Source organism: Miniopterus natalensis, chromosome 3 (genome assembly GCF_054644295.1).
Source record: "Miniopterus natalensis isolate mMinNat1 chromosome 3, mMinNat1.hap1, whole genome shotgun sequence".
Lineage (NCBI taxonomy): Eukaryota > Metazoa > Chordata > Mammalia > Chiroptera > Miniopteridae > Miniopterus > Miniopterus natalensis.
In genome coordinates, this window is record NC_142083.1 from 96,896,784 (window position 1) to 96,922,698 (window position 25,915).

The 25,915-nt window shown below is 45.1% G+C and overlaps 1 pseudogene; it reads left to right on the top strand.

Annotated features, from left to right (window-relative positions):
• Positions 1-18,530: 18,530 nt before the first annotated feature.
• On the top strand, positions 18,531-19,973 carry LOC148093584 (ferritin light chain pseudogene; annotated as a pseudogene).
• Positions 19,974-25,915: the final 5,942 nt, after the last annotated feature.

Here is a 25,915-nt window from a genome sequence, read left to right on the forward strand (position 1 = left end):
AGCAACCACTGATATGCTTCTGTCAGTATAAATTAGCTTTTTCTGTTCTAGAATGTTCCATGCAGATGAAATAATACACATTGTGTCTGGCTTGTTTCACTAGCATAATGTTTTAAGATTCATCCACATTGCACTGGCTGGTTTGGCTCAGCGGTTAGAGCATTGGCCCGCAGACTGAAGGGTCCGGGTTTGATTCCAGCCGAGGACATGTACCTCAGTTGCAGGCTCCACCCCAGTCGGAGCATGAGTGAGAGGCAATCGATCGATGTGTCTCTCTCACTGCAATGTTTCTCCCTCCCTCTTTCTCTCCCCCTCCACTCTTTCTGAAAAAGCAATGGAAAAAACATCTGTGGGTCAGGATTTAAAAAAAAGATTCATCCATATTACTGTATGTCAGATAAGAATTTTTATTTTACCTAAGCACAAGACCATTATGTAATAAATAAATACACCTAAAAATTTAGTGATGATTTCTTAACATCATCTAATACCCAAATTATATGCAAATTTCCATGATCCCTAAAAAAAGAACCCAGCAGTTGACCTTAACATCACTAAGAGTAGGACAACCAGACATTATGTGCCTCCAATAAAATGATGCAATAAATACGCAACAGCACCTTTGTAGTATTATTACCGAAGTCACCATCATAAGCATCATCTTGAATCTAATCAAGTCTCTACATCTAACTACTAGTTTATAGTAAATAAGGGAAATAGAAGATCAGGTTAGCCCTAGCTGGTGTGGCTCAGTGGTTAAAGTGTCAGCCTGCGAACCGAAGGGTCGTGGGTTCGATTTCCAGTCAAGGGCACATACCTTGGTTACACGTTCAATCCCAGGCCCTGGTTGGGGCTCGTGTGGGAAGCAACCAACCAATGTGTCTCTCTCAATCTATGTTTCTCTCTCTCTCCCTCTCTCCCCCTCTCCCCTCCCTTCCACTCTCTCTGAAAATCAAAGGGGAAAAATAACCTCTAGTGAGGATTTAAAAACAAGAAGAACAGGTTAAATAATATCATAAGGAAGCAATTACCTAAATCTAGAGTGCGGAAAATTTTATAGAACAAATGACTTGGCTTCAACAAATAAATGCCATTAAAAGAAAAGAAGGGAAACATTAAGAGTCTTAAGAAACATATCAACCTACTGTAATATGTGAACTTTGGATCCTGACTCAAACAAATCAACTGTAAAACATTTTAAAGATTAAGACTGTCCCTTACAACCAAGAGTCCTGACTGCTCCAAGCAGCACTAGCTCCTTGGTATGGCACTGACATTCCATCACTAAAGAATCTTAAAAGTGCCCTGGCCGGTGTGGCTCAGTGGTTAGAGCATCAGCCAGAGCGCAGAAGGGTCTCATACCTGGGTTGCAGGATGGATCTCCGGCCCTGGTCGGGGCATGTGTGGGAAGCAACCAATCGATCTGTCCCTCTCACACTGATGTTTCTCTCTCTCTCTCTCCCCCACCTCCACTCTCTAAAAATCAATGGAAAAATATCCTCGGATGAAGATTAACAACAACAAAAAAGAATCTTAAAAGCCCTGTGAGGTATTTTATTGTCCCTTTTTACATATGACAAAATCGAGGCTCAGAGGAGAAAAATGACCTACCCAAGGTCACACAAACTGGGCTTCAAATACAAGTCTGCCTGAGTCTGAAACCCATGAGTCCATTCAAATAGTCCAGATGAGTTTCCTGAAGCAGAGGTGTGCACAGAGGTGGAGAGCAGTGGGATCAGGAGGGTGACCCATGAAGCAAGGTAGACAGTCTATAGATGTTAGTGGGATGGATGGACAATTTATTTATTTTTTTATTTTTTACATTTATTTATTTTTAACCCTCACCGAGGATATTTTTTCCATTGCTTTTCAGAGAGAGTGGAAGGGAGGGGGAGAGAGAGAGAGAAACATGGGTGTGAGAGGGACACATCGATTGGTTGCCTCCCACACAAGCCCCCACCAGCGCCAGGGGACCTAGCCTGCCACCGAGGTGCGTGCCCTTGGCTGGCATCAAACCTGGGACCCTTCAGTCTGCAGGCTGATGCACTCACCACTGAGCCAAACCAGCCAGGGCGATGATGTTACGTTTAAACTGGGCCTTGAGTAGGAGTTTGCGAAGCAGAGAAGCGAGGGGAAAGAGAGAAAAAGCACTTCGGACAATGACAATGACGTTTTAGGGAATGGCGTGTTCTTCATCACGACTAGAGCCTCACGTGCTTGGAATGAAGGAGAAAGTGGTAAAGCTGGAGGCAGGTCAGCCTGTGTCTTCTTTTCTTTTGTAATTTTTAAAAATATATATGTTTTTTTATTTCAGGGAGAGGAGGAGAGAGCGAGAGAGAGATAGAAACACCAACGATGAGTCATTGATGGTCTGCCTCCTGCATGCCCCCGACTGAGGATCGAGCGCACAACCCAGGCACGTGCCCTGGCAGGAAACGACCCTAGTTCATGGGTCGATGCTCAACCACTGAACCACACTGGCCGGCTAACCTGTGTCTTAAGGAGTTTGCTCCTATACATAAAGAGAAACCCACACAAGACTCTCAGTAAAGAGGTGATAGGGTCTCATTGCAAGAGATCACAGGCCTTCTCACAGCTCTGGTCGTCCACCCACCTGTAGGCTCAGCCCTGACCCACACTCAGGACCCAATCCCAGCCTGAAGCAGGAGGCACATACGGATGCCAGGTCCCCAGGCTCAGGTCTAGGTCAACCCTGCAAGCCACTTCCAGGCTGCCTTCCTCACCTTCATGAAAGGGTCACTGTTTCTATTTTATGGAGAAAAGAGATGCGAACTCTTCCAACCCCTCTTCTCCCGCCAGCAAGAGCATCTCCATCTCCTACAAACAGCCATTCGCTTTTACCACAGAGGAGCCGTCCTCCTTGGGCCCATCACCCATTCCCCCTTCTTGGGGCACATTCCTTCCCATTTCTTCAGTGAGCTCCCGCCATCACTTAACCCCTTTCTCCTGTGCTGCCAAGTTCTCCTCTCCACAGACCTCCCTCTCCCGTATATAAAAACAAGCTTAAGCCCCGGCCAGTTTGCTCAGTGGTTAGAGCGTTGGCCCGCAGACTGAAGGGTCGCGGGTTCCATCCTGGCCAAGGGCATGTACCCCGGATGCATCCGCGGCCCCCAAGACAACGAATCAATGTGTCTTTCTCACATCGATGATTTCTCTCTCTTTCTCTCTCTCTCTCTCTCTCTCCTTTCCACTCTCTGAAAAGCAATGGAAAAAATAGCTCAGGTGAGGATTACGAAAAACAAAACCAAAAAAAAACAAGCTTAAGTCCCCTGGGTGTTTGGGAGAACCTCTCTCAACTTGGCAACCTCAAACCACTTCCCTATCGCGCTCTCATCGTTCACAGTCGGGTCTCGAAAGAGCTGTTTACGCTCCCTCCCCACTTCCCCCACTTCCCCGTTTCCGCCGACTCTTTCCCCTCCCGGAGTCTGACCTCTGCTCCTGCCATTCCACGCAGACTCTCTCGCCAGGGCCGCCAGCGACCCCCTGAACATTAATCATACAGCCACGTTTTGGTGATTATCGGATGCTAGCCCCTCCGTCCAAAATCTTTCTTCTCTTTGGCATCTAGGCCCCACTGTCCCCTGTTTCTCTTCCTCGTTCTGCAGCTCTCTTAATCCCCTGCAGTGCCCCCCCTTTGCTTAACTTGATTTGTATAGTGTGCTCCCCAGGACTCCACCCAAACTCCCCACCCAACCCACCAGCATCCCCAGCTTTAACTATACACTCTGACAACCCCCAATCTGTCTCTGCGACCCAAATCTGCTCCCGTGGCTCCCTAGTTCTGACCTCCAACTAAATGGCTCGACCTGGGAGAGGGCCTCCCAGAGAAGGAAGCCTTGACCATGAATCTCTCTTCCTCTCCACTGCTTGGACCACTGCAGTAGCTCCCTGACCTCTCGTTCATCTTTCACAGCATCACTAGAGTCGCCTTCCTGGTCATAATACGGCGATCTTACAAAACTCTAGAAAGATGAAACTCCCTCAGCATGGTGTACAAAGGCCTTTCTGACCTTCCCACCCACCTTTCTGGCCTTGCTGCCCATCATTACCCCAGCTCAGCACGCTCCCTCATCCGTCCGGCTCAGAGGCTGAGCCCTCAGATGGCGACGGGAAGGGCAGAGGTGGGTGCCCTGGTTACCTGCTGTGGCTGGACTAAACCACTCCAAAACTTAGTGGCTTACGAGGACAACCACTCCACTGTCTCCCATTATCGCAGACAACTAGGCAGGTACCTGAAGAGCTGATGTGGGCAGATGAATTATAACAGGGACTGTGGCTGAACTAGTATTTGGTTGTCATGCGGGAATGTGGGTCTTGTGCAGTTAAACCTGGTTTTCCAAGACCAGTTAGAAATATGGATTTTTACATGAAAGTTCCAGATTTTTCTATGTTGGCAACCAATTTAAAATTTTCTGAAAAGGTTATATGAGCAAAACTAAATATATCTTTGGTTTGGATGTGGTTTTTCTGGCCAATAATTCTTTGGACTCTCTTGTTTGCCCTTGGCACAGGCTTAAATTTTCTTACCCTTTTTGCTACCAAACTCTTACATTCCCTATACATCCTTTAAGACCCTGGTCAAATTTTCCATCTCTATTAAGTCTTCCCTGACACCCCCTCCCCCACATAGCCAGTCCTTTAATGGCTTCTTTTCTCCCCTGCGTTAGTGGCCCCTGGTGCATCCCTCTATCATGGTAACGATACACTGGATATTAAATGTTTACAGTCCAGCTCTCCCACCAGACTGAGTTTCATTTCCCCAGCACAGGGCCCAGCACTTGGCGTTCAATAAACATAAATGTTTCTTTCTTTCTTTCCCACCAACATTGCTAAGCAACCACCAGCTCTTATACACTCTACCTTCACCATTTTTTTCCTGGCCAGTCCATCCTCTGTCCCCACTGCCATTACCCTAGTTCAACCCCTCCTCACTTCTGCCCAGAACAATTCCACAGACTGCTAACTAGTCTCCTCCAACTCCAGTCTCCCCCACTGCCCCCAATCCCTGTTCCTCAGCCAGACTCCCCCCTAACGCACAGGTATGACCATGCCAATCCCATTTCAAGATTCCTCTCTCATTCTTCAGAATTAAATCCAAACTCCGTGAATGGCATTGGTGGATCTAGGACTTGTGCTTGTCCAGCACAGCTGGCCCTGGGTGGAAGCAGCGCCGATCAATGTTTTTTTCTGGAGCCATTTCTGTTACTATATGGGAAAAACCTTCCTGAGAATGAAGCCAATAAACAAAACCCAAGTGGGAGTGAGGAATGGGGAAAGAGACGGAGACTGAGTTGGTGACCTTGTTGAGCCCCTCGATCTGGTTGTGCATGAAGCCAGGTACATCCCAGGCTTTCCCAGCTCTCAGAGTCAAGGGGAGATGAACAGCCCGCTGGGGAGTCGCAGAGGCCTGGTTTGACTGATCTTAAAAGCAGAATCAATATGCACATAAGGCAGAGGGCATTCAGCAAAGAGGGCGCCAGCTTGATTTATTTCCACCCTGATGGACTGTCAGAACACTAGACTCACCACTGATCAGCTTCCAGTTTCAAATTGACAAACCAAGCTCACCGCTCATGACCCCAGAGAGAATTTTATCCCAAAGCCTCATCAGCCCCAGGAAGGTCTCTCCAAATGGTACTGCTCCCTCCTGCAATCCCCCTTAGGGGCCTCTGCAAGAGGGTCTCGGGACTTCAGTACTAGAAGTGATCTTAACCCAGCTCCCTCTTTTTATGGGTGATGAAACCAAGACCCAGAGCCCACACTTAGAGTCCAAACAAAATCCTGGGTCTGAGCTCCAACAGTACTATGTCACCAAGTCTGAGGTAAGATCCCTGTCTCTTTCACACTCAACTCCAGCTTAGACACAAAATAAATAGACACCAAGTCTTTAGGTGTTTTCAAATATTCATAAGGTGTCCTGTTTCCTTCCTTACAGTAAACCAAATGGGGAAAGAAAAGGGGGTGCAGTAGCTCTTGAGTAAAATAACTATAACTTGCCCAGCCAGCATGGCTCAGTGGTTGAGCATCGACCTCGGATCCAGGACATCGAGGTTCGATTCCCGGTCAGGGCACATGCCCGGGTTGCGGGCTCGATCCCCAGCAGGGGGTGCGCAGGAGGCAGCTGATCAATGACTCTCTCATCATTGATGTTTCTCTCTCTCTCTCTCCCTTCCTCTCTGAAATCAATAAAAATATATTTTGAAAAATAAATAAAATAACTATAACTTTCACTTTTTATGTGGCTATTTATGAGCTTATCTCTTTTTATCTATATCCAGATTTTACTCTCATATTTATACAGCATCAGATCACTTAATCCAAACTATAAACAAGGAATTTGTCTTTATTAGTCAGGTCTTTTTGAGTTGCAAGTTACAGAAACACAGTTTAAACCAATGGGGGCAAAATAAAAGGAATTTAGTGGCTCATGTAACTGATAAGTCCAGAGACTGGATCCAGATGCTCAAATGATGCTATCAAGATCATCAAGATCGATTTCTTCTTTATGTATTTAATTCTCGAGCAGGTTCTCTCCATTGGTGGCAAAGATGACCACCAGAAGCTCCAGGTTCATTACCTTTACAGATGGGCAACCCTAGGAAAAAGAGAGCTTCTCTTTCCCAGCAGAAGTCATGAGCTAACTCTCATTGGGCCAGCTGGGGTCACTTGCCTGTCCTTGAACCAATCCCTGTGGCCAGAGGAATGGAATAGACTGAGTGGCCAAGCTTTGGTCAAGTGCATATTCCTCAAGTTGGGAGGGTGGAGTCAACCATGTCCAAACAACCTGGACTGAGAAGGGGGCTTAGAATGAATGTTGAGCCCTGTCCAGTGTAGCTCAGTGGATAGAGCATGGGTCCATGCACCGAAGGGTCTTGGATTCAAATCCTAGCCAAGGGCACATACCTGGGTTTCCGGTTTGATCCCCAGCCCCAGCCAGGGCTGGTGCAGGAGGCAACCAACCAGTCAATGTGTCTCTCATCAGTGTTCCTCCCTCTCTTTCTCTCTCTCTCTCTCTCTCCCTCTCTTCCACTCTCTCTAAAATTCAATGGAAAAAAATATCCTCTGATGAGGATTAACAACAGCAAAAAAGTATGGATGTTGAGAGGCAAATATCATGACCACTACAGTTCCCCAAAGTAAAATCAGGGTGGACACGCCCGGCCAAGTGTGGTTCAGCGGTTGAGCGTTGACCTAGGATCCAGGTGATCGGGGTTCGATTCCCGGTCAGGGCACATGCCCGGTTGCGGGCTTGATCAATGACCCTCTCATCATTGATGTTTCTCTCTCTCTCCCCCTCTCCTTTCCTCTCTTTGAAATCAATAAAGATATATTTTTTAAAAAATCAGGGTGGACAAAAACAGCACAGACTACACTGCTTAATTTAGGCAGCTATTGACATTGAATCACCAGTTTCTGATGATATAGGAGTCTTTTTTTCTTTTTTTTACACTGTACATTTTTCTCAGATTTATTTTCAGCATTTCCTATTGATGTTGTTACAAATAGCATTGTGGTTGATTTTTATAATTTTGAAAGTTCACTGCTAACATATAGAATACAATTGATTTCTGCATGTGGTTTGTATAACAAAATTCAGAATGGAGCACACAAACCAGAAACGTATCTTACTATATTCTTGACTCTGAGCTGGGCATGACCTGAATCAGCCTGGCTTGACCTCCAAAGCTAAAGCACCTGCTCATGGTGCAGGTATGTATTCTTGTACTTGGAGATGCACAGAAGGAGGGCACTGAGTCAGCGCAGGCTGGATGAGGGAACCTGAGATCCCAGAGGCATGAGAATTTCCAATGGTCATAGTTTGGTGAGCACCATGAAAACCTGTTGGTACAAGCTCACATTACATGTTCCAAAGTTGTTACTGTTTCCACTTCAGGAGAGAGTAACCTTCTGACCCACAGACACTAAGGCTTCCTGCTTCAGCTCAGACTAAGCTCAAGAACCTGCAAGTGTCTATGCGTCTGTCCATAGGAATAGGGGCGGCTGGAGGGCCTGTGGGAGCCGGGCAGCAGGGCAGGATGGGACCGAGGGGAGGAAGGGAGAGCGGTGGGTGGGCCCGGGCCAGGGAGCCAAGGTAAGTGGAGCGGGGAAGGTGCCATGCGCAGCAGAGGAAGGCACGGAGCCAGGTGCGGGGTGCCAGCTTGACCAGGGTGCGCTACTCTGTGTGCCCTGGGCTCCATGTGCATGTGGCGGAAGTGCGGGGGGCCTAAGAGCCTTAAAGTACATAAATATTAGGGTAATAATATTTTAATGGTAATTACAAAGGTTGTTTCTATGTTCTTAACTGAGTCACAGACAAGCATGTGAGCCATTTTCCATTACTACAAGGCAATTTATATAACCACATATTTCAAAGCTGGAAGGAACCATTTCATTTGAAGAAACTGAGGACCAAAGAGTGAAGTGACCTCTAGACTTCAATAAGTTGATAGTACAGTCTCCAGTATCCAAGTTAGTGATTTTTCTCGCCACATTCCAGCAGTTTCTGTTGTTTCTGCCTACTGATCTATTCTCTAGTCTAACAGGACTTCCTTCAGAAGTCTGCAGTGGTGATACGTGGTTACCTACCTGAACTCCATTTCACTTCAAATGATTTGTCTAACCCTGTCATGGAAATCCTATTACTTGTGCCAGTGACTGAGTCAGGAGTGGTTGCTTGCCTCAAACTGGCCAATGAGACCAGAAGTAGTCATTGGGGATGGGGAGGAGGTTCCATGTATTACCTAATTTTTTTTAATGTTTTTTTTTAATTGATTTTAGAGAGAGAGAGAAAGGAAAGGGAAGAGAGAGAGAAACATTGATGTGATAGAGAGAAACATCAATCGGTTGCTTCCCGTACACACCCTGACAGGGGATTGAACCTGCAACCTGGGCCCTGATGGGAAATCCAACCTGCGACCTTTCGGTGCCCAGGACGATGCTCGGCCAACTGAGCCACACAGGCCAGGGTTACCTAACTTTTTTTTGTAGCCACCCTGGTGGCTGTGAAATGGAATCTCACTGTGCTTTTTATTTCCATTTCCCTAATGACTAATGATGTTGAGGATCTTTTCATGCGCTTATTGGCCATTTGTATATTTTCTTTGAAGGAATGACTAGTCTATTCAGATCCTTTGCCCACTTCAATTCCATCTTTAGAAAACTACACAGGAACACTATATTCAACAGATCTCAAGCTACTGTGTGTGTGAATGAACATTTCCTTTTGTTTCACACCTGAATGCTTGTACATCTGTTTCAGATTATATATGGTGTTTGTGTATTTAGGCTTTGTTTCATAGTAACCTCTCATGTTATAGAATTGATTTGCATTAAGCACAAACTGTAAATAAAAAGAAATGGCTGGTGCCTGGCCAGTGTTGCTCAGTGGTTGAGCATCGGCCCATGCGCCAAGAGGTAACCGGTTCGATTCCCCGTCAGGGTTGCAGGCTCGGTCCCCAGTAGGGAGCATGCAGAAGGCAGTGGATCAATGTTGATGTTTCTCTGTCATCAAGGTTTCTACCCCTCTCTCCCTCTCCCGTCCTCTCTCTAAAATCAATAAAAATGTATTAAAAGAAAAGGAAATGGCTGAAAAAGAAAAAAAGCAATTGATCATAGATATATGGGTTCATTTGTGGACTCTAGATTCTATTCCATTATCTATATGTCTATCCTTATACCAGTACCATGCTGTCTTGATTACTGTAACTTAGTGGTAAATTTTGAAATTGGGAAGTGTGAGTCCTCCAACTTTGTCTTTTTGAAGATTGTTTTGACTGTTCTGGAACCCTTGAGTTTCCATATGAATTTTAGGATACACTTGTCAATTTCTACAAAAAAGTCACCAGGATTCTGATAGAGATTGTGTCTCATCTGTAGATCAATTTAACAATATTATGTCTTCTGATCCATGAACATGGAATGTCTTTCCAACTATTTATATCTTATTTATTTATTTATTTATTTATTTATTTATTTATTTATTTATTTATTATTTTTAACCCTCACCCGAGGATATTTTTTCCATTGCTTTTCAGAGAGAGTGGAAGGGAGGGGGAGAGAGAGAGAGAAACATCGATGTGAGAGAGACACATCCTCCGGCAGGCACCTGGACCAGGGGCAGGGAGCAAACCACAACCCAGGTACGTGCCCTTGACCGGGATTGATCTGGAGACCCTTTAGTGCACGGGCCAACACTCTAACCACTGAGCACACTAGCCAGGGCAGACCTTCTTTATTTTTTTTATTGTAAAATAGGTTAATAGGAGTTATATAATTTACTCCCATATGTTTGAGATACGCAGGATTCTTGCACCGTCTGAGCTCTCTTAATCACCTCATCATTTCTTTTTGTTTCTTTCCACAAAGACCTGTAACGTGACTGCCATGAATGCATCCAGTAAATGGAGAGAGAAACAGGGACAAAAGCTGTACATTCTTATAACCTCTACGTTTTCTACACAAGATACATTTTTCAAAGAGGCTGCTTATAAGGCTTTTCCATTGGGACGGCCAAGTCCTCATTGCTGGTTACCTGTCTGTACCTTCCCCCACAGCCGCGCCTGAGCCCCGGGATTTGGGAAGCAAACAGCAGCCACTGGGCAGTGAGTCGACTTTTTGCTCCCTGGGGGGGGGACACGGCCACCCAGCTGCCATGGCTCCTCATTACTCCTCCTGTTTAGACCTTCAACAATGATTTGAAGTTTGCAGAATGGACACTTTGTACATCTTTTGCTAATTTTACTCTTAAGTGTTTTGTTGTTCTTGATGCTGTTATAAATTGAGTCCTTGGCGGGGTGGACGCAGGGAAGAAGGGGTCAACGGGGAAAGAACAGGACATCTGTAATCCTTTCAGCCATAAAGATAAATTTTTTAAAAATAAATAAATTGAGCCTGGCCGGGTGTGGCTCAGCGGTTAAGCGTCGACCTAGGATCCAGGTGATCAGGGTTCGATTCCCAGTCAGGGCACATGCCCGGGTTGCGGGCTGCAGCCGATCAATGACTCTCTCATCATTGATGTTTCTAGCTCTCTCTCTCCCTCTCCTTTCCTCTCTCTGAAATCAATAAAGATAAATAAATAAATAAATAAATAAATAAATAAATAAATAAATAAATAAATAAATAAATAATAAATAAATAAATAAATAAATAAATAAATAAATAAATAAATAATTGAATTGTTTCCTTAATTTCCTTTTTGGATTGTTCGTTGCAAGTGATATTATAATGGATTTGTGCACATTTTCCTGCAACTTTGCTGAACTTATTTATTAGTTCCAATTCTTTATTATCGTGAAAAACACATGAGGTCTACTCTCAACAGTGTTTAAGGGGATAGCACAGTGCGGCCTTGTTAACCAGAAGCACAGGGCTGTACAGCAGATCTCTAGAACTATTTCATCTCCAGCGACTGACACTCTGTACCCACTGAACAGCAAGCGCCCCCTTTTCTCCTCTCGCTAGCCCTTGGCAGCCCCCACTCTGCCTTCTGCTCCTGTGAACTTGACTGCTGTAGGTAGCTCGTCTCGTGCAGGGCGACCCTTTGGCTACTGGCGGACTTCACCTAGCATAGCGTCCTCAAGATTCACCCACGTTGTAGCATATTACAGGGCATTTTTGTTGTTTTATGGCTGAATAATATCCCATTGTACGGATGTACTATATTTTCTTTCCTTTTTTTTTAGGAGTTTAAAGAGAGAGGGAGCTTCTCAGGGGCGCCTGCCACAGAGAGGCTGCTGGACAGGCCGAGCGGGGCAGGCCCAGGCGCCCCCGCGCGGGGCTGTGGCCATGCTGCCGTGGGCGTGGATGAGCCCATAGCTCTCAAGATCCCGCTTTCAATTCTGTTGGGTAAATACCCAGAAGTCAGGCTGCGAATCATCACTTTCATTTTTCTACTTTTCGTTTTTCGAGGAGCTTCCAGACTGTTTTCACCGCGGCTGCACCATGTTACATTCTCCCACGGCGCACAGGGTTCTAATCTCTCCACATCCTCACCAGCACTTTTTGTCCGCTTTTTAAAAAAATCAGGACCATTCTAACGGGTGTGAGGTGATTTCGATTTGCATTTCCCTGGTGGTTAGTGATATAGTTCTAATTTTTCAGTGGCTGCCTTAGGATTTTCTGTATAAAAGATCATGTCATCTTTGAATAGTTTTACTTCTTCCAGTCTGTTATAGGTCTTTTCTGATTTTCTATTTCTTCTTGAAATTTGGCAGTTTTTGTTTCTCTAAGGTTTTTTTCCCCCATTCCATCTAAGTTATCTAATTTACCGGCATACAATGGTTCATAATATTCCTTCATATTCCTTTTTATTTCTGTAAAGTTAGCAGTAATGTCCCCAAGGTGTCTAATAAGAAATTGGCTTTAATTAAATGGAAGCTGAAATAAATCACTTGAACCTAAAAATACCTAAAATAACTTTTGCGGGGGGTCAGGTACTGTGCTTTCTTTGTTACTTTTTTTTTTCTTTTTTTCTGACCAGACAGCTGTCTGTAAAATAGAACTCAAAAATTAATCAGATTAAACAAACACTTTACATGTGGCCTATTCACGATAGATACAAAAATTATATAGCGGTGTCCAGGGTCTTGTGGTGTGGGGACCGAATGGGGATTGATTGCCAATGAGTGTGGGGGGCTTTCTTGGGGCGATGAGGAAGTTCTGGAATTAGATCATGGGAATTGGTGCACAACTTTGTGAGTACACCAAGGACCAAATCATTAAACTGTGCACTTTAAAAAGGTAAACTGTGTGCTATATGTATTTTATTTCAATAAAGATTTGGGTGGGTTTTTTTAAAGGTTATATGTAGCTTTGCTCTGATCTTAGTTTTAAGGAATTAAATGCTCTATTTTCCTACCATCCAATGAAAAGAGATAAGGGCTCTCTTGCTGTCAACTTATTTTATCACCCTTCTAAAATATAAACACGGTTAATGTGTCGGCCTGTGTACCAAAGGGTCATGAGTTCAATTCCCAGTCAAGGGCACATACCTGGGTTGCAGATTCCATCCCGATCCAGGCACGTGCATGAGGCAACAGATGTTTCTCTCTCTCTCTCCCTCCTCTCTCCCTTCCTCCCTTCCTTCCACTTTTTCTAAAAATCAATGGAAAAAATATTCCCAGCTGAGGATTAACAAAAATAAATGAGTAAAATATAAACATGTTTTTACAAGAATTGTGAAATATATTTTAATAATTATGAAATGATTAGTCATGACTAGTGTAGGAGTTTGATGATACTGCATTAATTTTACTTATTAATCGTCTCAGATAAGCCTGATTTACAATGAAATTTGTGAGATTTCCCATTCAAAATTTATCTTTTGTTCCTTCAAACTATAAAAACCTGGTACAGCTTTTAGTTTTTGAATAGCCAACATGCTTTTCTATCATTGTTCTACAGAAGTGGAAAAAAAACAAACAAGCTTAAATTAAAACAACAAAACCAGTACTTACCTAGACCAAACGTCCTTGGAACTTTGTTAATATCTCACGGCTACTACATTGTAATATTTTGTATTGTCCTTGCAACAGTCCTAAAACCGATTTTCTCTTGCAAACTCAAATGAGACTATTTCAGAAATGCAACTGAGAAAACAGAGATGGCCCCTGAGTCTGGCCTCGACACCCTGCTGCCATGACCAGGACGTGCCATAACATCAGGGAACCTCCCCTTGGCTCAGGGTGGTGACAGAGAAGTGGGAGACCGGGGACGTTGGCATCTGTCTCTGTCTGAAGGGTCTTTCACGAAACACCCAGATGGGGCCCTGTTCCTTGGCATTCGAAGCATCTCCTTTATTGCTCAGCCAAAGAACAGTAAAGAAAGAATTATTTTTTAATGTTTTCATAATTAAGAATTTTAATCTCCAAAGTAATACACGCTCATTGTATAGTAAATCCCGAAAGATTCATAAGGAAAAAGTTAACCGCTGCCCCACTAACTCTCCATGTCATGGCCCTGAGGTAACCAATGTCAACTTGAGGTGTGTGCCTACGCACCTGGTGAAGAATATGCTAAATGTGGGCACTTCGCAGGCAGCCAAAGAAAGTGGGTTGATACAAATGATATAAAACCTCATCATGATGCCCTAGCTGGTTTGGCTCAGTGGTTAGAACATGGGCCTGCAGACTGAAGGGTCTCAGGTTCGATTCCGGTCAAGGGCACATACTTCGGCTCCATCCTGGCAGTCGGGGCAGGTGCGGGAGGCAACCAATCGATGTGTTTCTCTCATCAATGTTTTTCTCTATCTCTGTCTCTCCCTGTCCTTTCCACTCTCTCTAAAAATCAATGGGAAAACTCTCCTCGGGTGAAGATTAACCAAAAAATAAAAATAAATAATAAAACCTGATTGTGGTAATGGTTTCACAACTCCTTAAATTTACTAAAAGTCATTATATTGCACACATAAAATGAATGAATGTAAATCAGGGGTGGGGAATGTCTGGCCCACGGGCTGTAATCATTTGGTCTGGCCCTGCCAAGGCAATCACAGGAGGGACTCGAAAGTCAATAAACCTAGGAGCTTTCTTCATAGCTAAATTTTTTTAATGAATCTTTATTGATTTCAGAGAGAGGAAGGGAGAAGGAGAGAGAAAGAGTTGAAACATCAACAATGAGAGAGTCATCATTGATCAGCTGCCTCCTGCACACCCCCCGACTGGGGCTGAGCCCACTACCCGGGCATGTGCCCTGACCGGGCATCGAACCACAATCTCCTGGATCCTAGGTTGATGCTCAACCGCTGAGCCACGCCCGGCCGGGCTCATAGCTTATTTTTAAGTTGATAATTTTGTATGGCCCATGAATGATGTTATATATACCCAAATGTCCCTTGGCAGAAAAAAGGTTCCCCAGCCCTGATATAAATTATACCTCAATAAAACCGTTTAAAAAAAAAAAAAAAAAGGCAGCCAGGGAGGTAGGAGGAAAAGCAGGTGCTGGGGCTGAGCATGGCTAGGAGGCAAACTCTGCTCTGTGAAGCCACCTGACACCATGGCAGGCAGAGGGATGCCCCCTCAGGGATGTCCACAGATAATCCCTGGAACCTGTGACTATGTCACCTTACACAGATGAGAGGACTTTGCAGCTGTAATAAAGTTTACAGCCTTAAAATAGTGAGACCCTCCTGTCTTCTTCGGATGGGCCCAACTCATCAAATAAACCTTTAAGAGCAGAGAACTTTCTCCAGCTGGACACAGGAGAGACGTGGCAGGGGGAGAAGTCAGAGGTTTGGCTCCCTGCGAGCTCTGGGAGGGAGAGGCCTTGTGCAAGCACAGCAGTGAGGCCTCCCGGAGCCCAGGGTGGCCCCCAGTTGACAGCTGCGAGGAAATGGGGACCTCAGGCCTACCTACAACCACAAGATACTAGTTTCTGCCAACAACCTGTACAGTGGGCTCTAACTAATATCAAGCTAATAGGCATGGGAAGCATTTGCCAATGTTTTCCTCTTCTCTCTCTTTTTTTTCTTAATATATTTTTATTGATTCAGAGAGAGGAAGGGACAGGGAGAGAGAGAGATAGAAACATCAATGATGAGAGAGTCATTAATCGGTTGCCTCCTGCACGCCCCCGACTGGGGATCGAGCCCGCAACCCGGGCATGTGCCCTGACCGGGAATCAAGCCGCGATCTCCTGGATCCTAGGTCGATGCTCAACCACTGAGCCGCGCCAACCGGGCTGTTTCCTCTTCTCTTGATGATTAATGTCAGTGACACATTTTTGCAGGTTGCATAATTAGACCTCTGTTCTTTGCAATGGTTTCTAATGGCGGGAAATGCATCTCGTATACACATGACCATTCACCATTTTCTTATGACTTACAATTATTTATTGCTAGTATCACACTTTCTAACTAGTACTTTTAACACTGATAAGGGATGGCGGGTTAACAATGTTTGTAAAACACCTCAAACCACGCCCAGGAAACACACCAAAGATTCAGGGACTGTGCTAATGCTGAGTAATGCTAGTGATGCTCGCAGGCAACCACTTAACTCCATCAAGGGGAGCTGGCATATACTTTTTTTCAGGTGCAGCTTGGTTTTCCTATAAAGGTTTATAAGTTGAACAAATTGAGGAAATTGTGTCTTGACTTGAAATTAAAATTGTGCCCGGCCGGGCGTGGCTCAGCGGTTGAGCGTCGACCTAGGATCCAGGCGATCAGGGTTCGATTCCCGGTCAGGGCACAGGCCCAGGTTGCGGGCTGCAGCTGATCACTGACTCTCTCGACGCTGATGTTTCTATCCCTCTCTCTCTCTCTCCCTCTCCTTTCCTCTCTCTGAAATCAATAAAGATATATTAAAAAAAAAAAAGAAATGAAATGAAAATTGTGTTGCAGTATTGAAATACAGATATTTAGAGGCAAAAGTTCAAAACGCCCACCAGTAGCTTCCACAGACTGTTGCGAACGATGACCCGAGCACTTGGCCTCTGCGCTTCCTCGCGCCGATGTCCTTTCCGCAAAGGGCACCTCCGCAGCACCGTCTCCAGTCTAGCATGTCAACTAAAGGTGGCTGCGCGTGTCGCTAAGTGAGTTTCATGTTCATGTCTCCAGCACTTGCTGAGCCCTTGGTAAGATTTTTCTTTTCCGTCAGATCCACTTATGATGCTCAAACCTGGGGCACAATCCTGACACCCTGAACTACTTTTTCACCCAAACCATAACTGGGGCTATCACATGATGTCACTGACACCAATCAGGGATCTTATCAGGAAAGGGTATGAATTATCACATTTTATCTATATTTGTAAATGTCTTCATTGACATTCAAATGTGTAAATGTTTTCCTGCCACACTTTGAAGCTGAGAAGCAGGATAAAGTCCTGAGCTCTCTCCTAACAGGAACCCAGTCTCCTTGTCCTAGCCCTTGGGTTCCTGTGTAATCTGCCCACATATTCCTCTCACACAACTCTGATTCCATTCATTGTCTCCCACTTCTGGTGTTTTTCATCGCACCTCTTACCTACCCAACCCAGCCCGTGTTCCTGAAGCCCTAATTTTTTCCTTCCTCCTCTGAAACTTTAGTCACAAACAAATTGGATGTTTGTATCTTATACATCAAAAAAAAGGTCTAATTTTGAAAACTGGAACTCTTGGATTAACGATGGTAGGCTAAACACGTGTATTTACCTTGATTCCTGCTGGCACCATAGTAAAATGGCAGGAAGGTTTTTCTAATGCCACAAACCCACAAGAACAATGAGAAGGGACAGAAGACCATTGGAAAAATTTTTTTAAAGACAGGTACTAAGTGAACCCGTGGTAACTGATTTACTGGAACTGAGAAAGGGGGAATCTTGAGCTGGCAGTGGAAAAAATGACAAGTCAACAGATTTTCTTTGCAGAAGCCACAAAGGACGCAGAAGTTGGCACCTTCAGGCAGGATACTAGAAGAGTCTTCTGCAGAAAATCTGGCCAACCCAAGAAGAAAGGCCCTAAGACGTTGACACAGAAGCTCCCTGGGGGCCAGCTGGGTCTCCCTACAGCGACAGCCACAGCACCGGCCCGCCCACACGTCGGCTGTGTAATAGGCCCGCACTTAGGTATGAGCAGAAACCCACGACACTCCAGGAAAACCTCTAATATCGAAAAGACAGAGGCCAGGCGCATGAATGCATAAATAAAAATGTTACACATGCACAAATACTAGAATATTCTGCCTTAAAAAGGAAAGAAATTCACCCTGGCCTGTGTGGCTCGGGGGTTAGAGCGTCAGCCCTCAGACTGAAGGGTCCCAGGTTTGATTCCTGGCCCAGGTTGGCATGTGCGGAAGGCTACCAATGAATGTGTCTCTTCCACATCGATGTTTCTCTCTCTCTCTCTCTCTCTCTCTCTCTCCCTCTCCCTCCCTCCTGCCCTCCTGTCCTCTCACTCTCTCTAAAAACTAATGGAAAAAATATCCTCAGTGAGGATTAGCAACAACCAAAAAAAAAAAAAAAAAAAGGAAAGAAATCCTGACATAATCCCACAACATGGATGAACCTGGAGGACATTATGCTACGGGGAATAATTCAGTCACAAAAAGAGAAATACTGTAAGATTCCACTTCCATGAGGCACCCGGAGCAGTCAGATTCGTAGAGACAGGAGGTAGATGGTGGTTGCCAGGGGCTGGGGGGTGAGGGCTGGAGAGTTGTTGTTTAGTGGGTACAGTTTCAGTTTGGGGACGTGAAAGGAGCCCTGGAGCTGGTCACACAACATGCGAAGACACTTACACTGCTGAGCTGTGCCCTTGGAAGTGGTGAAGGTGGTAAATGTCATGTAGCCCATTTTCAGAAAGTCCTAAACAGGCAGAGCCAAGCTGGGTCGCTGAGAGTGATCCGCGGGAGAGGATCATAAAGAAAGTCACGAAGACGGTGATCACGACAGTGGAAACGGCCATCGCGCCTCCAGGGCAGGGCCAGCCGGGACTGGGGTTGGGCTCTGGGAGGCCGGCAACCTTTTATTTCTTGACCTAGGCGATTGTCCTTTTAATACAAATTTCTACAGGAAAGGAGAAATAAACTTCAGAAATGACTTTCCAGATTGATGGGCCCAACACAGTGAATGACACAGGTCCAGGCCAGGACTTTCAGGACACCGGGGCCAGGGAGGGGCCCGCCCGCGTCCAGGGCCAGGGGTTTGCTGAGCGTGCGCATCAGCCCGGAGCTGGCCCTCCCCGCGCTGCCCGGGAGCCAGGGTCCAAACGCGGAGGACGAAGGGCTGGCAGCCTCGATTCTCCATCCAACTCGAGAGTGTGGCAGTAAAATGAAGGCGTTTGAGACACAGCAAAGTCTCAGAAATGTACCCTCGCTTATCAAGGTTCTAGAGCATAGACCAGCCCAAACAAGGGATAAAGCAGGAAAGGGGGAGACACAGAACCCAGGAAACTAGGGACCCGGCCCAAGGAAGACGTGAAGGGACAGTGCCCTCGGCGGTCCCGGATCCGTCTCCTGCTTCAACAGTGTTTGGATGGAACAGACCCAGGGGCGCCTTCTGCCAGCCTCCGAGCAGCCTGCAAGCTCTTTTCCAGTCACCACTTTCGGAACCACCTCAGCCATCCTTGGCCTCGGAGACCAGCCAACACCGTCTTTGGACCTAACTCCTTATTGCTGAGCAACCGTGAGCTCCCCAGTTCCTCAGAATTATTCCACTGAGCTGGAGGCTGCGTCAACAGCCTGGCCGCCCTGCACCTGCGGGCCTCCCACACCTACTCTGTCTGGGCTTCTATTCCACCGCGACAATGTGGCTCTGGAGGGCGTGGGCCACTTCTTCCGAGGACTGCCAAGGAAGGTGGCAGGGCGCCCAGCGTCTCTCAAAAATCACGAGCAGCACAGTGGCCGAGGTCCCTTCCAGGACGTGCTGAAGCCTCACCAAGATGAGTGGGGTGACACTCAGGACGCCACGAAAGCCACCATGGTCACAGAGAAGAACCTGAACCGGGCCCTTTTGGATCTGCAGGCTCTGGGTTCTGCCCGCATAGACCCTCAGCTCTGTGACGTCCTGGAGGAGGTGGTGCAACTCATCCAGAAGATGGGCGAGCTCTAGCGGGTTTGCTCAGTGGTTAGAGTGTCGGCCCATGGACTGAAGGGTTGCAGGTTCGATTCCGGCCAAGGGCATGTACCTCAGCTGCAGGCTGGATCCCTGGCCCTGAGCGTGCAGGAAGCAACCAGTCAATGTGTCTCTCTCACATCGATGTTTCTCTCTCTCTCTCTCCCCCCTTCCACTCTCTCTGAAAAGCAATGGAAAAATATCCTCGAGTGCAGATTAAAAAGAAGATGGGTGAGCACCTTACTCACCTCCGCAGATTGGCTGTCCCCGCACGACTAGGAGCCTTTGGAGCTGAGGCCTTTGAGGGGCCCCTCTGCATTCTTCTGGTGTCTGGCTTTTGCCTGAGTCTCTCCCTGAAACCACTAGGCATCCTTTTAACCACTCTGGAGCCCTCTCCCATGCATTGGACCAAATGGAAACAATAGAGCTTTTTGCAGTGAAAAATGAAAGGAAGAAAGAAAGAGAGGGAAGGAGGGAAGGAGGGAGGGAGGCAGGCCCAGAGGACAGTGGAGGGAGCTCTCAAGGAGGCAGCTCTGCAGCAGGCCTGGTGCAGGCAGGTCAGAAGGCTACAGAGAGGTGTCTCTAAGAAAATTAAGACATTAGAAAACCTGATGTGTTTGAATGTAATGAGATATTTAAACCTCAAGGCAGAGTTTAGGCTTGAATTCATGCTATACATGCAAAGCAAAGAAATAAAATAGCAAAAACTGGACACAATATTAACTCAGCATGGGAGAGGGGAAACAAAAAGTGCAGGAGAAGTAGTCATAGGAACTACACGGTCAGCTGTCAACAGTGTGTAATAGTTTAGTGATGTAAACTCTGAGTATCTATGGAACCAAAAGTGTGTACGAGGCAGCGACATGGGGAGAATAGGACAGGGAGTGCCTGACAGGGGGAAGTGTTAAAGCCCCGACTTCTAAAATCATAACGGACAGTGCCCAAAACCAAAAGACCAAGAAGTGGCAATAGGAGGGTGCTACTTAGGCACATGGGAAATACAAATAATTAGCTCAAGGGGTTGGTCGGAGTCCCTCTGGGGAGCAGGAAGTGATGGGGGAACCCAGCTTTTCACAATAGGCCTCATAGAATTTCTAAACATGTCCATATGTAACTTTAGAAAATAGACACAATTAGACAGAGGAGAATTTTCCCACTTTCTGTATGTGGGCATTTTTATAAGAAGCATATATTTTATTTTTAAGCCAACATGTTTTAACAGCTCAAAAGAAGAAATTTGTTGAAAATAAATATTTCTGGTCACTGGTTTTGCAACCTTCCAGCCAAGGACATATACTTTACCTTTATAAATAATTATTTGTAAAACTGAGGCAGTTTTAAAATATGGCCATGAATCCTTTTTTAATAACTTAAAGCAATAACCATTTTATTAAGCTTATAATTTTGTGGGTTGGCTGAGCAGTTCTTCTGAGCCATAAGTTCTTTGACACTCCTCCCATCAAGAGGTGGGGGTCTATGCCCTGGCCAGTGTGGCTCAGTATTTAGAGCGTCAGCCAGTGCACAGAAGGGTCACGGGTTCGATTCCTGGTAAAGGGCATGTACCTGGGTTGCGGGCTCATTCCCCAGCCCCAGTCTGGGCATGTGCAGGGGGCAACCAATGTGTCTCTCTCACATTGATGTTTCTCTTTCTCTTTCCCCCTTCCCCCTCCCTTCCACCCTAAAAACAAATGGGGAAAAATCCTCCTGTGAGAATTAGTAACAACAACAAAAAGAGCGGTGGGGCCTATGTCCACTCCCCTTCATCCGGGCTGGCTGTGACCACTTCAGTAAATAGAGTGGTGGAAGCAATGCTATGTGACTTCCAAGGAGGGGTCCTTAGAGGCCATGCAATTTTCACCTTGCTCGCTGGAGTCTGGAACCCCCAGGTGAGCAGTGCAACTACCGTCCACAACCATGCTGGTAGGGATACCTGCAGGCACTATCGCTGAGCCTGTTCTCCAGCCACCCAGCCCAAGTGATGGAGCCATCCTGGAAGTGGATCCCCCAGTCCCCACAGTTCCACCCCCAGCCATTAGAGTCACCCCCAGACTTTCAGGTCATCCGAGCAGATGACCTGGAACATAACGTAGCTTTTCCTCCTATACCTTTTCCAAATTCCTGACCCAGTGTGAACAAGAAAATGCCTATGACTATCACAATGCTAAATTAATCATTAGGTGCTAAGTTGATGCATAAATTAACTAGTGGATGCCAAATTAATGAACACATCTCATCGCATGTACTAAAGGTCTTTTCTCTTTATGTTCCGACACCAAACTAACATGTGCAGTTTTAATTATTGTTTCAAGAATGTCCAAACAAAACCCAAAACCAGTCTCCTTCGTCCCTTTTAGATCCTGATGAAGGAGCAATGGGAGGAGCATTTAAAGGAACTAAAGTGGCTACAGGGGAAATTCTATGACCGAGGATGGAAGAAGAGCTACTTATTCAGGGACAGACACAAAAGACTGGTATAAACCTATGAGAATAGTGTCAGGATGGCTGTAACGCGGGTGGAGCCCAGATTGTGAAACAAGCCCTGCAGAAAGGGCTTTTATAGCTATATCAGGAGCAAGAAGAAGGAAGAAGCGGGCCTATTGCTTAGCACAGATGGTGTAATATTAACAGATGACCGAGAGAAAGGAGAACCTCTCAGCTTTCATTTGGTTTGTCTTCTACAAAGAGAATGATGCTCGAAATTAAAATGTTTTAAGGCTGTACCTAGGAGGAAATTGAGGCCCCAGAGATGTAAAAAATGACCAGAGAATTCTCACTCAACTGAAATGCTTAAGACCCCAAATTTGGATGCAGTCCATCCCCCACGATGCTGAAAGGAACCGGAGATACGGTATTGGAACCATTGTAGACAAACTTTGAGAATTTTAGAAAATAGGAAAAGTACTGGGAATATTCACCCATGACTTCGATATTAGTCACTCTGACAAGGTTCGAGATTCTGTATTCTTCAGATAATTTATGAGCACCAAGTAGTGGGAGCAGTGAGAACTATTCATGCTAAATAATCCTTAGTTCCCCTTTTCATAGTGTTACAATACAGTTACGACATTTGTAGGTGGGAACTTTTAGAACTTTACTTGCTTTCTGCTTGATGTCAAAGAAGAAACACAGTCTCTCAGGACATCTTTGCAGATCACATAAAGAAACCTGAGCACAACACAAGAATTTGGTGGATCTACTGATGTTTAAACATTAATATTAATTAAATGTTGATTTGGGTGATGTCAGCAAAACTAGCAAAGGGAAGACCTAAGAAAATTCACTCCTACATAAAAGCAATAAAAAAAACCCAGCAAAAATGACAGGAATCAACTTTGCAAAAACTCTGTAAATTAACCAAAGGCTTGCAGCAAGTTGAGGAATGAATGCTTATTCAAGTAAAATGGCTGAATCTTGGTAAGAACAGTCAGCTTTGTGACTTTAATTTGTCCCAATCCTGTCCCCAACTCTCCAGCTCTGTGGCAACCCCGAGAAATAGCCCACATTCCCATTGTAACTTGGCAGCCACTGGAGGGAACAGAATGAAGCTGGAGCTCTTTCCAAGTTTTAGCCCCAAAATTTGTCTTTACTGGCGCTGACTTGTGGTTCCTTGGAAGACTCAACTTGCAAGGCTGTCTGCATTTGACTTCACTTGGTGCTTGCCCAGTGTGAAGAGCCTTCCTGGGGGGTCATTTGTTGAACCTATTTACAGACAAGTGTTTTAACTTTGCAGCTGCCTGAGGTGCTGGATAGCTGTTAGAGCAAATAATAGACTAACCAAAAAGCTTGAAAGGAAAAACGAAGAAATCAAAGCTCTGAGGTGACAATGTGAGGAGCTCTATATACCCACTCCCCAGAAACACAAGCAAAGCTGATGGAAATTTTAAAAACAAATTAAAAAAACTTAAAATCTCTGGAAAGTGTTCTAATGGCACATAGCCAATGAAGGAACATTTATTTAAGAACACCTACTAAAGCGTGGTAAGAATCGAGAGTCCACAACATTTGAGCCAAACCAATTCCTTCCCTCCCTCACTTCCTCCCAACCTCCCTTTCCCCAGCTCAGCTTGAAGGAGACTCCACTCTGAGTAGCTGCGGGAAAGGAGACGATGTTTCCTCTCCCCTCACCTCCCAGTCAAGACTGTTTATCATATCTCACCAGCATTTCTTATCCCCTCCAACTCCAAAGTGAAGAGGCTAAATCTCTAGTGAGTGTGGCAGAGAGGTAGGGGGCTTCCTTCCTCCAAGCAGCTCCTACTGATAGGCTAGAGGCTGTGTCCCAGTATGATAGTCCAAAAATACTGGGGCTCCAACTTCCCTCATCCCAGCTTGCTTAGAGAGCAGAGATTCCATTCTGGGAAAAGCAAACCAAGAAGACCAGCGTCTACTCCCCTACCCAGTGCTCAGAGTAGTGGCTGAGAGAGTTTGCTCAGGCAGAGGCAGTCAACAGAAAAGAGACTCGAGGCTCTCCCAAAGGCACTAACTTTATTTGAAACAGAGTATGAGAAAGTTCAAGTCTAAGGGCCCTCTGAAAAAAAGGTTTTTAATTAAGAACCACAAGGCTAGCCCGGCTGGGCATGGTTCAGTGGCTGAGCATCAGCCTAGGATCCAGGAGATGCGGTTCGATTCCCGGTCAGGGCACATGCCCGGGTTGCCGGCTTGGTCCCCAGTGGGGGGCGTGCAGGAGGCAGCCGATCACTGACTCTCTCTCATCATTGATGTTTCTATCTCTCTCTCCCTCTCCCTTTCTCTCTCTGAAATCAATAAAACATATGCTTTTTAAAAATTATACTAAGTGTAAAAAGTCACAAACAAACACTACATACTGTATGATTTCATTTATATGAAATTCTAGAAAAAGCAAAACTAGAGTGACTAAAGTAGCTCAATCATTGTCTGGAAGACAGAGTTACTGAAAGGGGGCTTTTTAGTTTGAAGAAATTGTTCTATATCCTGATTGACGTAATTGTTACACGATTGTATTCAATTACCAAAAATCATCAAACTGTATACTTAAAATGGATGGATTTTTATTGAAATTAAAATTAAATTTAATAAATTAAATTTATTAAAATTAATATCTTAATTTTAAAAACAGTAAAAATTTTAAAAACAGTTAGGAGGTATCTCCAACAATGAGAGACATGGCCTGCATATACAAAAATCTCCAAAACTCTATCACATCTACCAACTTTGTGAAGTAGGCAGAATCAGTGTTATCATCACAAATTTGCATTGAATAAAAGTAAAGTTTAGAAAAGTTATGCCACTCACCCAGGTGCACATATAAAAAACATTTAACTAAATAGTCTCTTTTGCACATGAGAAAACTAAGGAAGAAATTAAGTAAGTGATAAGGGTGACAGGATCCAAATTCACACAGCCTGATTCCAGAGCCTGTATTTTTTGTTTTGTTTTGTTTTGTTTTTGAAAATACAGGAGAGCAAAACAACCCGGGCCAAACAACATATATCTGTAGGCTGAATATGGCCTTCGGCCACCTGCTGGAATAGCCTCCACTGGACAGTCAGCCAGATATGCATTTGAGTCCCAGGCCTGACATTTGTCAAGTGTATGATCTCAAGCAAGTCACCCACGCTTTCCAACCCAGCTTCCCCATATAGGAAAAGAGGTTGATGCTTATTTCACAAGGGTAGTGTGAAAATCAAATAAGATCATGTACCCCAAACACCTGGCACCCGAGAGGCACTCAGTTTTCCCCTCCGGTTCAGCCATTGCCTACGTGTCTCAAAGGTGCTCAATCAATGTGTGCTGAAATAGTATAGTCCAAGCTTCCGCAGTTAATAGAGTATACCTCATCTCTCCACAGTTCTGGAAAGTGAATCCACAGAAGCAGAAATGGAGGGACTCTGCGGCCCCCACACTTATCATCTTAACACTCTATTACCTAGAAATGAATCTATAATGACAAATTGTGATAAGTGGCACGGAAGAAGAGAAGTCCACATGAGCAGCACATATTTTAGATTGGAGGCTCAAGGAAAGGCTCTGTGTGGAGGTTACTGGGCCAATACAACGGAAGCAGTACTCCCACTATACTCCCACTGGTCAGACTACATATAGAAAATGACACTCTATTTGGATGCTGCATTTTAACAGGAACACAGTCAACCCTGAGCTCATCCAGGAAAGCACATTCCAGCTTTCCATGCCGTAAATATTCAGTTTCCTCACTGAACAAATATTTATTGAGTGCACAATAGTACCTGACACCGAGAGAGGGTTTAAAAGTAAGGACACCAATATTATGGCCTTCAAGAAATTTTACAATCTAGTAGGGAGGGCAAGATGCATATATAAATAAATATAATACAAATTTGACATCTGCTCTAAGACATAAGATGTACAG